This window comes from Hetaerina americana, unplaced genomic scaffold, assembly GCF_022747635.1.
Source record: "Hetaerina americana unplaced genomic scaffold, ioHetAmer1.1.p SCAF_7, whole genome shotgun sequence".
NCBI classification, from domain to species: Eukaryota; Metazoa; Arthropoda; class Insecta; order Odonata; family Calopterygidae; genus Hetaerina; species Hetaerina americana.
In genome coordinates this window covers 43,747,954-43,758,928 of record NW_027287316.1, presented here as the reverse complement: position 1 = coordinate 43,758,928, position 10,975 = coordinate 43,747,954, and the positions used below count along the sequence as shown (strand labels likewise).

The following is a 10,975-nucleotide window of genomic DNA, read 5'->3' as shown; positions in this document are numbered from 1 at the left end:
CCGGAATTTTCAATCCCCAAATTCTTCAATTTTCATTCATGGTATGATCGGAAAATATTATTTTGGTTTGGAATAAATAAGGACTGATTTTTTTATGCGAACATTCTATTCAATTACGTTCAATTTTTAAAAAATAATTTCAATCACATGTTTAATCTTCTCTTTTCTCATTTTTTCCCAATTTAAGTATTAATTCATAATAGTGGCTCATTATTTTATCATAACTGTTTTTATAGAAAAAAGCGCCCAAGTTTGACCTATACTAATATCCCAATCAATATTTTCTCCTAAGTTCTTTCCGTAGCACATTAATCTCGTGAGATTATGCCTCATTGAAATGTCTATTACTTGATGTGAAGCATCGTTCGGCGGGTTGACCGTGGGAGCATGGTTTGGAGCCGCATTTAAGGGATAAATAACAGATTGGGTAATTTTTTTTTAAGGAAATTGGAGTGGATTACATTGACCTTTTGGTATGTCCTTTAATGGTGTGAGCCACCGCTCAATCGTTCGGGAGCTCATGATATGAACGAGGTATAGCAGAAGTTAGCGCGTATTATACACGAACACGCAGCGAGAGCTTGGCGTATTTGGTAGTTCAGAGAGTAGATATTTTGCCAGAGGCAATAAATTTAAATGAAAATGCCTCATGTATAATTGGATAAGATAAATGCAGCTCCGGGTAAACAGATAACAATGTCAGCTGTACTGAGGGCAAATTCCATTCAACCTGCCCACAAAAATGATGCCTTAGATTGAATGTATTTTTTCAAATTGAACTGCTGAAACATAAAAACAAATACCAGATACACAAACAATCTATGAAAGTACAAAAGCAGACATCGGCACAAGAAGATAAAGAGGGCCAGCATAAGATATATTAGACAACGGAGTTTTTCCGAAAGGTCTCATCAACTATAGACGTTATTAGATGTAACGGTGTTAATTAATAAGGCACCTATTGTTTAGAAAATTGACACAAACTATCGACTTACGTCATAATTTTTCAATGTATTCGCAAAGAACTTTTAAGAACAAGCAGATCGCCGACAAGAGGCTAAAGCACACTTGATATATCGTATACGTCAATTGATATTCCGTTGAGATGGGATGGCTCCATCAAAAGTTACCGTCGCGGCATCTCCAGAAGTTTTTTTGAATGAAGAGAAGTTTCATCAGACGAGTTGAAGGAAAATATAATTTATTTTTATTTATCGACTTTATTGAGCCGAGATTGAGACAAAATAGCCCCTTATTCTTCCTAAACCCAATTAACACCCAAGCACTTAGTGGAGGAAAATCCACCCAGACAAGAATCGAACCCGTGACCTCCGGCTAGGTAGGTGAGGACATTCACGGTCGCCACCGGGGCTCCCAAAAAAAAATGTTTCCGCCCGGGATCGAACCGGGGACCTTCCGCGTGTTAGGCGGATGTGATAACCACTACACCACGGAAACAGATAAAGATGATTTCTCTAATTAAAATTGAAACACTCCAAACATCTGCAAAACTGCACAAGATAATTTAAAGGAGAGTCTCGCAAAATAAATTGGTCTGGAAGCATGCCTTTCTAATTGCATTCCATTTTATACACATCTGCTACTGTTACAGTTATTTCATCTCATCAATCTATTAGAAAAATAAAAATATATAATTTCTATACTTCTTTTTTTTTAATACGTAGTACTTCTTTATTCTAATACATAGTACTTCACGTATACGTAGAGTACGTCGTATTATATACACGTAGGTATAAATATATGATAGTATAGGTAGATCACTCGAATCCAAGAGATTCGTCACCTGAATCACAATTAAATGAATTAAGTGCATTTGTTATGTCTTAAGGCACATCACCGAGTTCTCTCTCCGAAGTTAACTCTTCCTCATCTCCTAGCACTGGCGTTGAAATATTGCCTAATGCTTTTTCATATCCATTTTTTACACAAGTCACTCTGACACCCTGCCAACTTTCCAGGATCGACCGGCTTATTTCTTCATAAGACAGTCCTTTAATCCTTCCCGATGCTGTGTAGTCTTTCATACCACACATCATCCACTTTTCAACTAGAACTAAACTTTGATTTAATAGATTCATTAATGGATTAATCCTGGCAGCCTCGCGATTTCCTTTTTCTTTCGTGAAATTGATTACTTCTAGCTTAAACATCGCTTTATACCATTTTCTTCTCCATGGGTAATTTTCCTGAGAAAATTATAAATTGCAAAGGCTTAACTCAAATCAGGTTTGAAACAATCACCATGTAGGGGGCACTTTCATAGAAGTTGGAAGGTGTCTAGAACAGCTGAGCGCCAATGCTAACAAAGCGAGGTGAAGCAAACAAAACAAGAAAGTTCTATTTCATTCTTTCACTTATTTTTTTATACATGATTTGCTGAAAGCTAATTTATATAGCAAAGAAACTGGCCAACAAACCTTTGTTTCGTTTCGATTTACGAATCATAGAGAAAACGCAATCGGGCAGCATATTGCGTTGGCCTGTAAATATTGTTAATTTTTTATTCTTCTCTTGTTTGTAGTTAATTTCAACCTTAATTTCGCCTGGCTCTAATCGTCTGTATAATTATGGTAGATATAGCCACAGGCAATTATGATTTCATGTATCCTTTGGTTGTTACCATCTATTAGTATATGAATGTAGACGTGTTTCTACACATAATATATATAATTGTGACACGCATATATACTATATACATATATGCATATCAAAAAAGGGTTATCTAAAGCCGCAAAAGACGAGGTGATTACAAAGATAGATGAGAGGAGAAAATGAAAGAATGTAAATACAGAGATAGGCAAAATGAAGTACAAAGAGTTAAACAATAAATTGAGGCAGGCAACAAATAACGTAAAAGAAGCATGGTGGAAGACGCAGTGCGAGGATATGGAAAGTCTGCAGAGGAAGGGTGAAATCAGTGCGCTGTACAGCAAAGTTAATTTTTATCGGGGAGTAAGAAAGCGAGATCTATGCTAACAGCTAGAGATAAGGCGGGTAAGGTAATAGTTGACGCAGGAAAGATCCAAGAGAGATGGAAGGAATATTTTGAAGAACTGTATAGTAAAGAGCTTAGACCAGCAAAGATAGACATAGAAAATGAACATGACGTAGAGGAAGATAGCTTAGGTCCAGGCATACTAGACAATGAGATAGAAAGGGCATTAAGGGAGATGAAACTAAATAAGGCCGTAGGGGTAGATAACATTCCTGCGGAACTACTGAAATGTTTAGGCAAATGTGGGATGAAGAGGCTATATGGGCTGATTCGTTTTATCTATGAGGAAGGAATCTGGCCGAAAGACTTTGTGAGATCAGTTTAATATAATAAATTTGAAACTCCAATAGCCGTAAACAGTTTACCTTTCTAAACAAAGTGAAAATGAAATTAATTGGCTAGCGCCACAAGTCAAAAAGGGGTAAAGGTAAAAAAGGATAATGAGGTAGGTAAAAGGGGTAAAAGGTAAAAAGGAGAGGATAAGAAAGGTGAATACGAATACGCGTATTTCGGCCACAAAGTAGCCCTCTTCAGCGTACTGAAGGGTAATCGTCACTACAACACTAGTCGAAGTGAGAAAGGGTAAGGGCAATCCGAAGAATATATAGTGTTACATGTGTGGGGGAGGAGGGGGGGTGGTGAAAAAGACAAGAGCCAATGGACGAGGCTGATAGTGGAGGAGTTTGAAACGATAGGATATGTAGTGAGGGGGAGGGGGAATTACACGGTCAAAGAAATGACCGTTGCAAAGGGGGGGAAAAAGTGAAAGGGAAGCTTTACACAACCGTTAAGCGAACGTAGAAGGGGGAGGGGAAAGGGGAAAGGCAACCTACAACAAATAACCGTTGAGGATGTGGGAAAACCGTAACAGAGGAAGGGAATACCACAAGAAACGGAGAAATGACGGTTAGTGAAGGGAAAGGAAAAAGGAAAAGAAGCACAAACGTTGAAGAGACTGTAGGTTTACAAAGAACTAAGGGCATTTTAAATTTAACAGGGAGAAAAGAGAGGAATATGATATAGGTCCTGTGTCACTGTTTAGGAGATTGTCTCTGTTTTTGAAAATTAAAATGCTCTCATAAGCGTCAAGTAAATTATTCTTAGTTTGTTTTAGGAGATTTAAATTGTCTTTTGTCATGTGGTGTCCTGTTTCAATTAAATGCTGTGCCATACTGGATTTGTCTGGTTTATTGTGTTTGTAGTGGGCGTAGTGCTCTTTATATCTCGTAAGAATGTTTCTGCGTGTTTGGCCTATGTAAGAAGCTTGGCAAGTCCCACAGTTGATTTGGTAAATGCCAGACTTCTCTGTTGTAGGTATTTTGTCTTTGGTGTTTCCTAGGAGCTGTTTTAGTTTGCTGTTGTTGGTGTAAGAAATTGTCGTGTCAACAGTCTTGAAAATTTTTTCAATGCCTCTGGTTAACTGAGGATAGAAGGGTAATTTAATGTATTTCTTTGTTGCGTCTTTTTTGTGTGTGGTGGCCGTGGAAATTAATTTCTTTAATTTGTGTTTCTTTAATATGTTGTCAATCAGTGATTCTTGGAAACCATTTAGTTTGGCAATATTTTTAATGTATTCTAATTCTTTATTGTAAGCCATGGTTTCCAAAGGGACATTTAACATTCTGTGTATGAGAGAATGGTAGACCGCGTATTTGTGGCTGGGATGGTTAAAAGAATGTTTATGGATGTAGTTGTTTGTGTGTGTGGTTTTCCTTTGTTTCCTATTGTTTCTAGTATTGATTCACCCACCTACCTGTTATCTAAATGGTTGGTCTCCCAATTCTCAAGCCTTAACTTCGTTAGCCCTCACTCAGTTAAGAATAACATCTACATCTACATCTACATAATACGCACCGAAGCAGTTTTACAAGATAGGGCAAACGCCCAGACAAAATGGGGTTCTGGTCTGGTCCCGCAAGCCGCCGCAAGGGCGTGTGGCGGGGGGTGTTAGGTCACCAACCGTAAAAAGGAAAAATACCACATGCAAAAAAACAACACGGAAAATTACACCCACAGCAGCGCACACACTCATGCAAAAATCCCTTCATCCAATACTCATGCAAACACATGTACCGCAAAACAACTAAAAAACTGCACCCCATGATGCACCACGAAAGCCATCCTACAACACGGAAGCCAGGACACAACAAGCAAGAAATTGAAACATCACTACCACATGAAAATGCACCACAAAACACTCTACCCCCAAAGAGTCTGTAAAGGGAATGGAATGCGACCCAAAGTTGCAGGTAGCAGGAATTTGCCCCCGCGGAGAGGGACGAGGGATTGAAAGGGAAACTTAAAAACAGATGAACAGAACACGAATGAGGTCATTCGGAAAGAGTGGGTTATTACAGCAAAACACATAAGGTTAGTGGAAGAGCATGCATTTAAATACAACTAATTATTTTTTGGACGCTGAGGGTGGCAAGTGGAATTTTTGCTATCTATAACCCTGCAGTTGCTATCCCGTATTGTCCGTGGGAAGAAGGAGTCCTTGAGTCGGCTAGTTCTGGCATCTATTTCCCGAATTTTATATGCATGATCCAAGCGACTAATGTATGTAGGAGTACGAATAATTTGCGAGACCTCGGTGCTGAAACATGCGGATCTAAATTTATTTAATAATTTCAATCTTGCATTGAATCGTCTCTCAGCCAATGATTCCCACCCCAAATCCATGTAGTAGCTCGAATGTCCGTCGTGTAATGGTTCCATTGAGGGAAAGGGCGCGCCGCGTAGGCGCCGATCAACGGGTGACCGCCTGGTGTATACCAGGCGGAGGAGTCCCTCAGGTGACGAAGGCAATCGAGGCGGCGGTCAAAGGCACGAAGTGCTCTAGGCTGCAGGTCGTGGCCCATGTGGGCACCAACGACGTCACGGACCGTGGATCCGAGGAGGTCCTCCGTTCCCTTAGGGAACTGAACTCCGAGGTGAAGCGCGTCCAGGGCGTCGAGGGGGTTCGGCTGGGACTAACGGTCTGCAGCATCGTTCCGAGGGAGGATCGCGGGTCTCTGGTTTGGAGCCGAGTGGAAGGCATAAACCAGAGACTATCGAGATTCTGCTCGGACATAGGAGCCTCCTTCGTCGACCTGAGACCAACCCTCCGATCTTGCAGGACTCCCCTTAACCGATCTGGGGTCCATTACACGGCGGAAGCGGCGAGTAAGGTAGCGGATAGGATACTCGACCACTGTAGGCCTTTTTTAGGATAGAGGGCAGGTCACTTAGTGGGTCAGTAACATCTGGGGATAGCGCGTATAATATTATTTATAAAAATATAAAAGTCACCGACAACACTGACATTGATTTAGAAAGACATGTGACATGCACTTCCCCACAAAGGCGTCCTAAAATACAGTCAGCCACAAATAAGGACGTTATTCAACATCAAAATAATTTAACTATACTTGTTATAAATTGCAGAAGCCTCAAGAACAAATCAGCGGATCTAGAACACTTAATCCAAACTCATTCCGCTGATATAGTATTAGGCACAGAGAGTTGGCTGTGCAATGACATAAATGACCAAGAAATTTTCCCAATAGATTTCAAAGTTTACCGACACGATAGAGATACAAGACCCGGAGGAGGGGTTTTCGTGGCAGTTAAAAGTCATTTTGAAAGCAGGCAAGTTTCATTTGAAAATAATAACATAGAAAGTGTTTGGTGCACCTTAATACGGACCAATCAACCCAACATAAATTTATGCTCTTTCTACAGACCTCCAGACTCAGATTTGAAAACACTTCACACCCTCAACGATCAAATTTACAATTTTACACGTAAATATAATAACAGCATAAACATAATTGGTGGCGACTTTAATCTCCCTGGTATAGATTGGGACAACAATATCGTTAAATCTGGGACCCGCGATCGCGAATCTTGCAATTCCATGATAAAATTGGTTCAAAGAAACTCCCTCCATCAAGCAGTACGCATGCCCACCCGTGGAAAAAACATATTGGATCTATTTCTTACAAACACGCCTGAACGTATTATTAGTGTATCAACTGATGAGGGGTTGAGTGACCATAAAGCAATTAATGTCCACTTGGACATAGAAATAAAAAAGATCATTAAACCAAAAAGAAAAATTGATAATTACCATAAAGCAGACTTTGAATCTTTTGCCAATCAACTAAACTCTTCACTACCCGAGTTCAAAACCCGCTTAAGTCATGTCAACGTGGAAGAAACTTGGACAGAATTTGTCAATATCATGCAAAAAGGAATCGTAGATTTCATACCTATAAAATACGTTAAAGCAAATCGCGACCCCAGGTGGTACAATAAAGACGTTAGAAAAGCCCTTCGAAAGCAGAGAATGCTACACTCTAGGGTAAAGAGGGCAGGCGTGAACACATCATCCCCTGAGAATAAACAATTATGGGACACATAGAGATCCTCCAAAATTGAAACCAAAACACAATTACGTAGCGCTTTACTGGACTTTAAACGCAAAGTACTTTGCGAGCACTTGGACACTGACCCCAAAGCTTTCTGGTCATATGTTAGGGAAGTAAATGGGAGTAAACAAACCGTGGCTTGCTTAAGGGATTGTAGCAATATAATTCATACAGACAGTGAGGGTAAAGCTAACATCTTAAATTCATTCTTCCAAAGCGTTTTCTCGAATGATGTTGCCACCGCATATCTCCAAGAAACAATACATACTCCACCCATGGAAAAAATAACAGTGGACCAACAAGGAATTCTAAAATTGCTTAACGAGATTAAACCCAACAAATCCCCGGGTCCCGAAAATATACCAGCTAGGGTGATAAAACATTTAGCTCCAAACATTGCCCCGTACCTTGAATTTATATTTAACAAATCCCTCACAGAGTGCAAAGTACCTAAGATTTGGAAAACCGCGCAAATAACGCCTATTTTTAAAAGTGGTGACAGGGAGGATCCCAGTAATTACAGACCTATATCTCTCACTTCTATCTGTTGCAAAATCTTAGAGCACATAATTGTCAGTTCAATAATGAGACACCTTGACAATATTAACTTTTTAAGTGACAATCAACACGGATTCAGGAAAACCCGCTCCTGCGAGACCCAATTAGGATTATTTACATATGATTTACTTTTATCGGGTGAGAGAGGTAGGCAAGTGGATGCCATCTTCTTAGCAGGGGCTAACGTACTGGCTTCCAACCCAGAGGGCGCGGGTTCAACCCCGGCGGTGTTGAATATTTTTCAGAGGTATCTCGATCCCTCATTGAGGTGCTTTGTGGAGAGCACTTTGAGTGAGTACGCCGTCCGTCGGATGAGACGTTAAACTTCGAACCCCTTGGCGCCTTTCGTTAAGAGTAGGCTACCCACTCAGGGTGTCTCTTTTCACCCTTCATCCTTTCCTGTCCATCCCCTATGGCGCAAATGCCCTCAGCAGACGGTCGCCTCCCCTAAAAACTACTACTAATAGAAACATGCTACTCCCAACTTCAACTAATTTTTAGGTGATAACTTAACAAAAGCATCGCCTAATGTAATTTTAGTACAGTGGGAAGTGCGCCCTGTAAATTAGCTTGGTAGTGAAAGAAGAATGTGAAAAGACAACTTATATCAACAGCAATTATGTATTTTTTTCCGCGAGTAAATGTCACCACATATCCCGAATAAGACGCGTGAAAATAAAGAAAAGTTTAAATGAATTTCATAGAAGATTTAAAACCTCCATCATACGACTAAGAAGTGCATTGTGCTCTTTTAGGTAGTTTTAAATCATTTCTCTATTTTAGTACTTAAGTTGTAGCTAGGTGGTACTGCCGACCAACGGGAAAAATGTGCCCCTCACTTCTTACAAAAACAGAAAAATTAAGGCTCTATCTCACTATGCTTAGTTAAATTATGTGTACTCATTTTGTGCTTCCACACTATTCAAGTGCCAGAGTTTAAGTCTCGATGTGTAATGATTAAAATTAAACATATAGTTTCTTCCACCCTAGAGTAAATTAAAGAAAATATATACGAAATGGTCAGCAAATTATTAACCGAGGCGGCACATACTACTTCAAAAGTTGCTCCTGAAGTTTCAAGAATCAGGGAATATCAGTGTTTGATATATAAACAAGTATTTGGAGGTAGAAGATTAATTCATAAATTCGGAAGGAAGAAGTATAAAAGTATGTGGCAAACGAAAATTCAGGTTACCCAGGAGTGACCACAAATTAATTTCAGATTATTTTAGTGGATCCCTCGTCAATTAATTTTATAATGCTAATGCAGTGATTCTCCCCCTTGTTTAAATGACAGAATAATAATTGCATGTCAAATTAATTACTAACACAATTGATTTGCGCGTGGAACTCCAATTACATTCCTCAAAATGTATTTGACATGATGGCTGAATTAGCTGGCTTATTTACACGTTAAAATAAAGATTTTGGAATATATGCGTAGAGAAGGTAAAATTTGCATAAAATTTAGCATAAAAATTCCCCTTCATGTTTTATCACAAACATTTATTTTTGACATTATCCATGCAAAATACACCAACTTTCATGCTCCTTTCATGAAACATCTCCCAAATTACACATGTACAATATTTATACGTATTTTGACGTAACGTATTACGTACCATCATTTTTATTACTGAAATATTTGCACTATTTTGTATTTACCGCACCTGTACTTATCTTAAATGAACTTAAAATAATTTCAATGTCAGTAAATGCTTTCATAGTAATCACTTGCAATTGAAGAGCTCTATTGTTTGAAGCTTTTCCTCTTTGTGTACATGCATTAACAGGAGTCACATTAATATTCAAGTTTCAAGACCTGTGGATTTACGATCTCATTTAAAATTCCATAGATCTACGAGATCTGCGATTACCATAGATCTCTTATTTTGAATTTTTCGACAATAATCATTGAAGAATAACGAGATCATCAAAAAAAAATTCCATTGGAGTCAACACTTGAAAATCAATTCTGTACTTGAAATATTCAATCTCTTTCTTCCATCCATAAATAAAATAAACCTGAGTTCTCACGTGATGTGATTTAGTAGACTGCTGAAAAAAATGTGGACCTATCATTAAAAGCTCAAGCGATTTGGTTAAAATGCTTATGTTCAACTACAATAACGATGAAGGTTTTGAACGACTTGCTGGATTGAGCTTATACGAGTTCCTTCTTTTCTCGAGGTATTGTGATCTCCAAAATATCTCCTAAGCATTGGAAAGGACGCTGGAGGAATTGAGAGTGAAAATAATATGTTGGATTTAAATTAAAATGCGCGTGAACAACGCCAAAATCCCTTGGGAGATGGCGCAACTCGTGCGAGAGCTGCGAAATGACTAATAAACGTTTGATGACCACGTTTAAAGAGGCCGACGTCATCCAATTGCGGAATCCGGATTTCGTGTTATGAGAAGCTGCAAGAATTTCCGGCCCTCTGGCAAACTCCGAGAAGATCTTTTCAATTCCATTTACAGACTGCCTTTATGAGCTTTGCCCAGCGGTTTTTATTCACTGCCAATAGCGAATTAACGCCGGCGGACATGTGCAGTAGTAGTAGCGATTGGTCGTATTCTCATTGGAATAAAAAAGAAATTTACATAAAAAAGGCTTCATTCACCTTAGTAAGTTATGCTTAGTGGGAAGAGCTTGGGAAGAGCTGGGACACTGGGAAGAGCTTGGACTTTTCAACGATAAGATTTTACTTTCGAAGAGTAGACTTAGGGTAAAAAAACCAATGTAGATTAATATCATTGCAATAAATGTACCTATTCAGTGTGTTTAACATAAGCAAAGAAGATTCTGAATGGCCTAACCATGTTGAATAAAATTGAAATCTCAACAGAATCGCAAAATAAATCCCATTCAACTATAACATAAGATTGAATGGTATGCCTATAAAAACGGACTCCTGAAGAATACAAGTTATGTCATACATACACCAGCTGTAGCAATAAGGAAATATTTTAATTAAGACAGGCACTG

General features: G+C 38.9%; 1 non-coding gene across 1 annotated transcript; it reads right to left on the bottom strand.

The window, feature by feature from the left end:
• Positions 1–1,385: 1,385 nt before the first annotated feature.
• TRNAV-AAC (transfer RNA valine (anticodon AAC)) lies at positions 1,386–1,458 on the bottom strand. The gene has a single exon. It is a non-coding gene; the product is annotated as a tRNA-Val (tRNA).
• Positions 1,459–10,975: the final 9,517 nt, after the last annotated feature.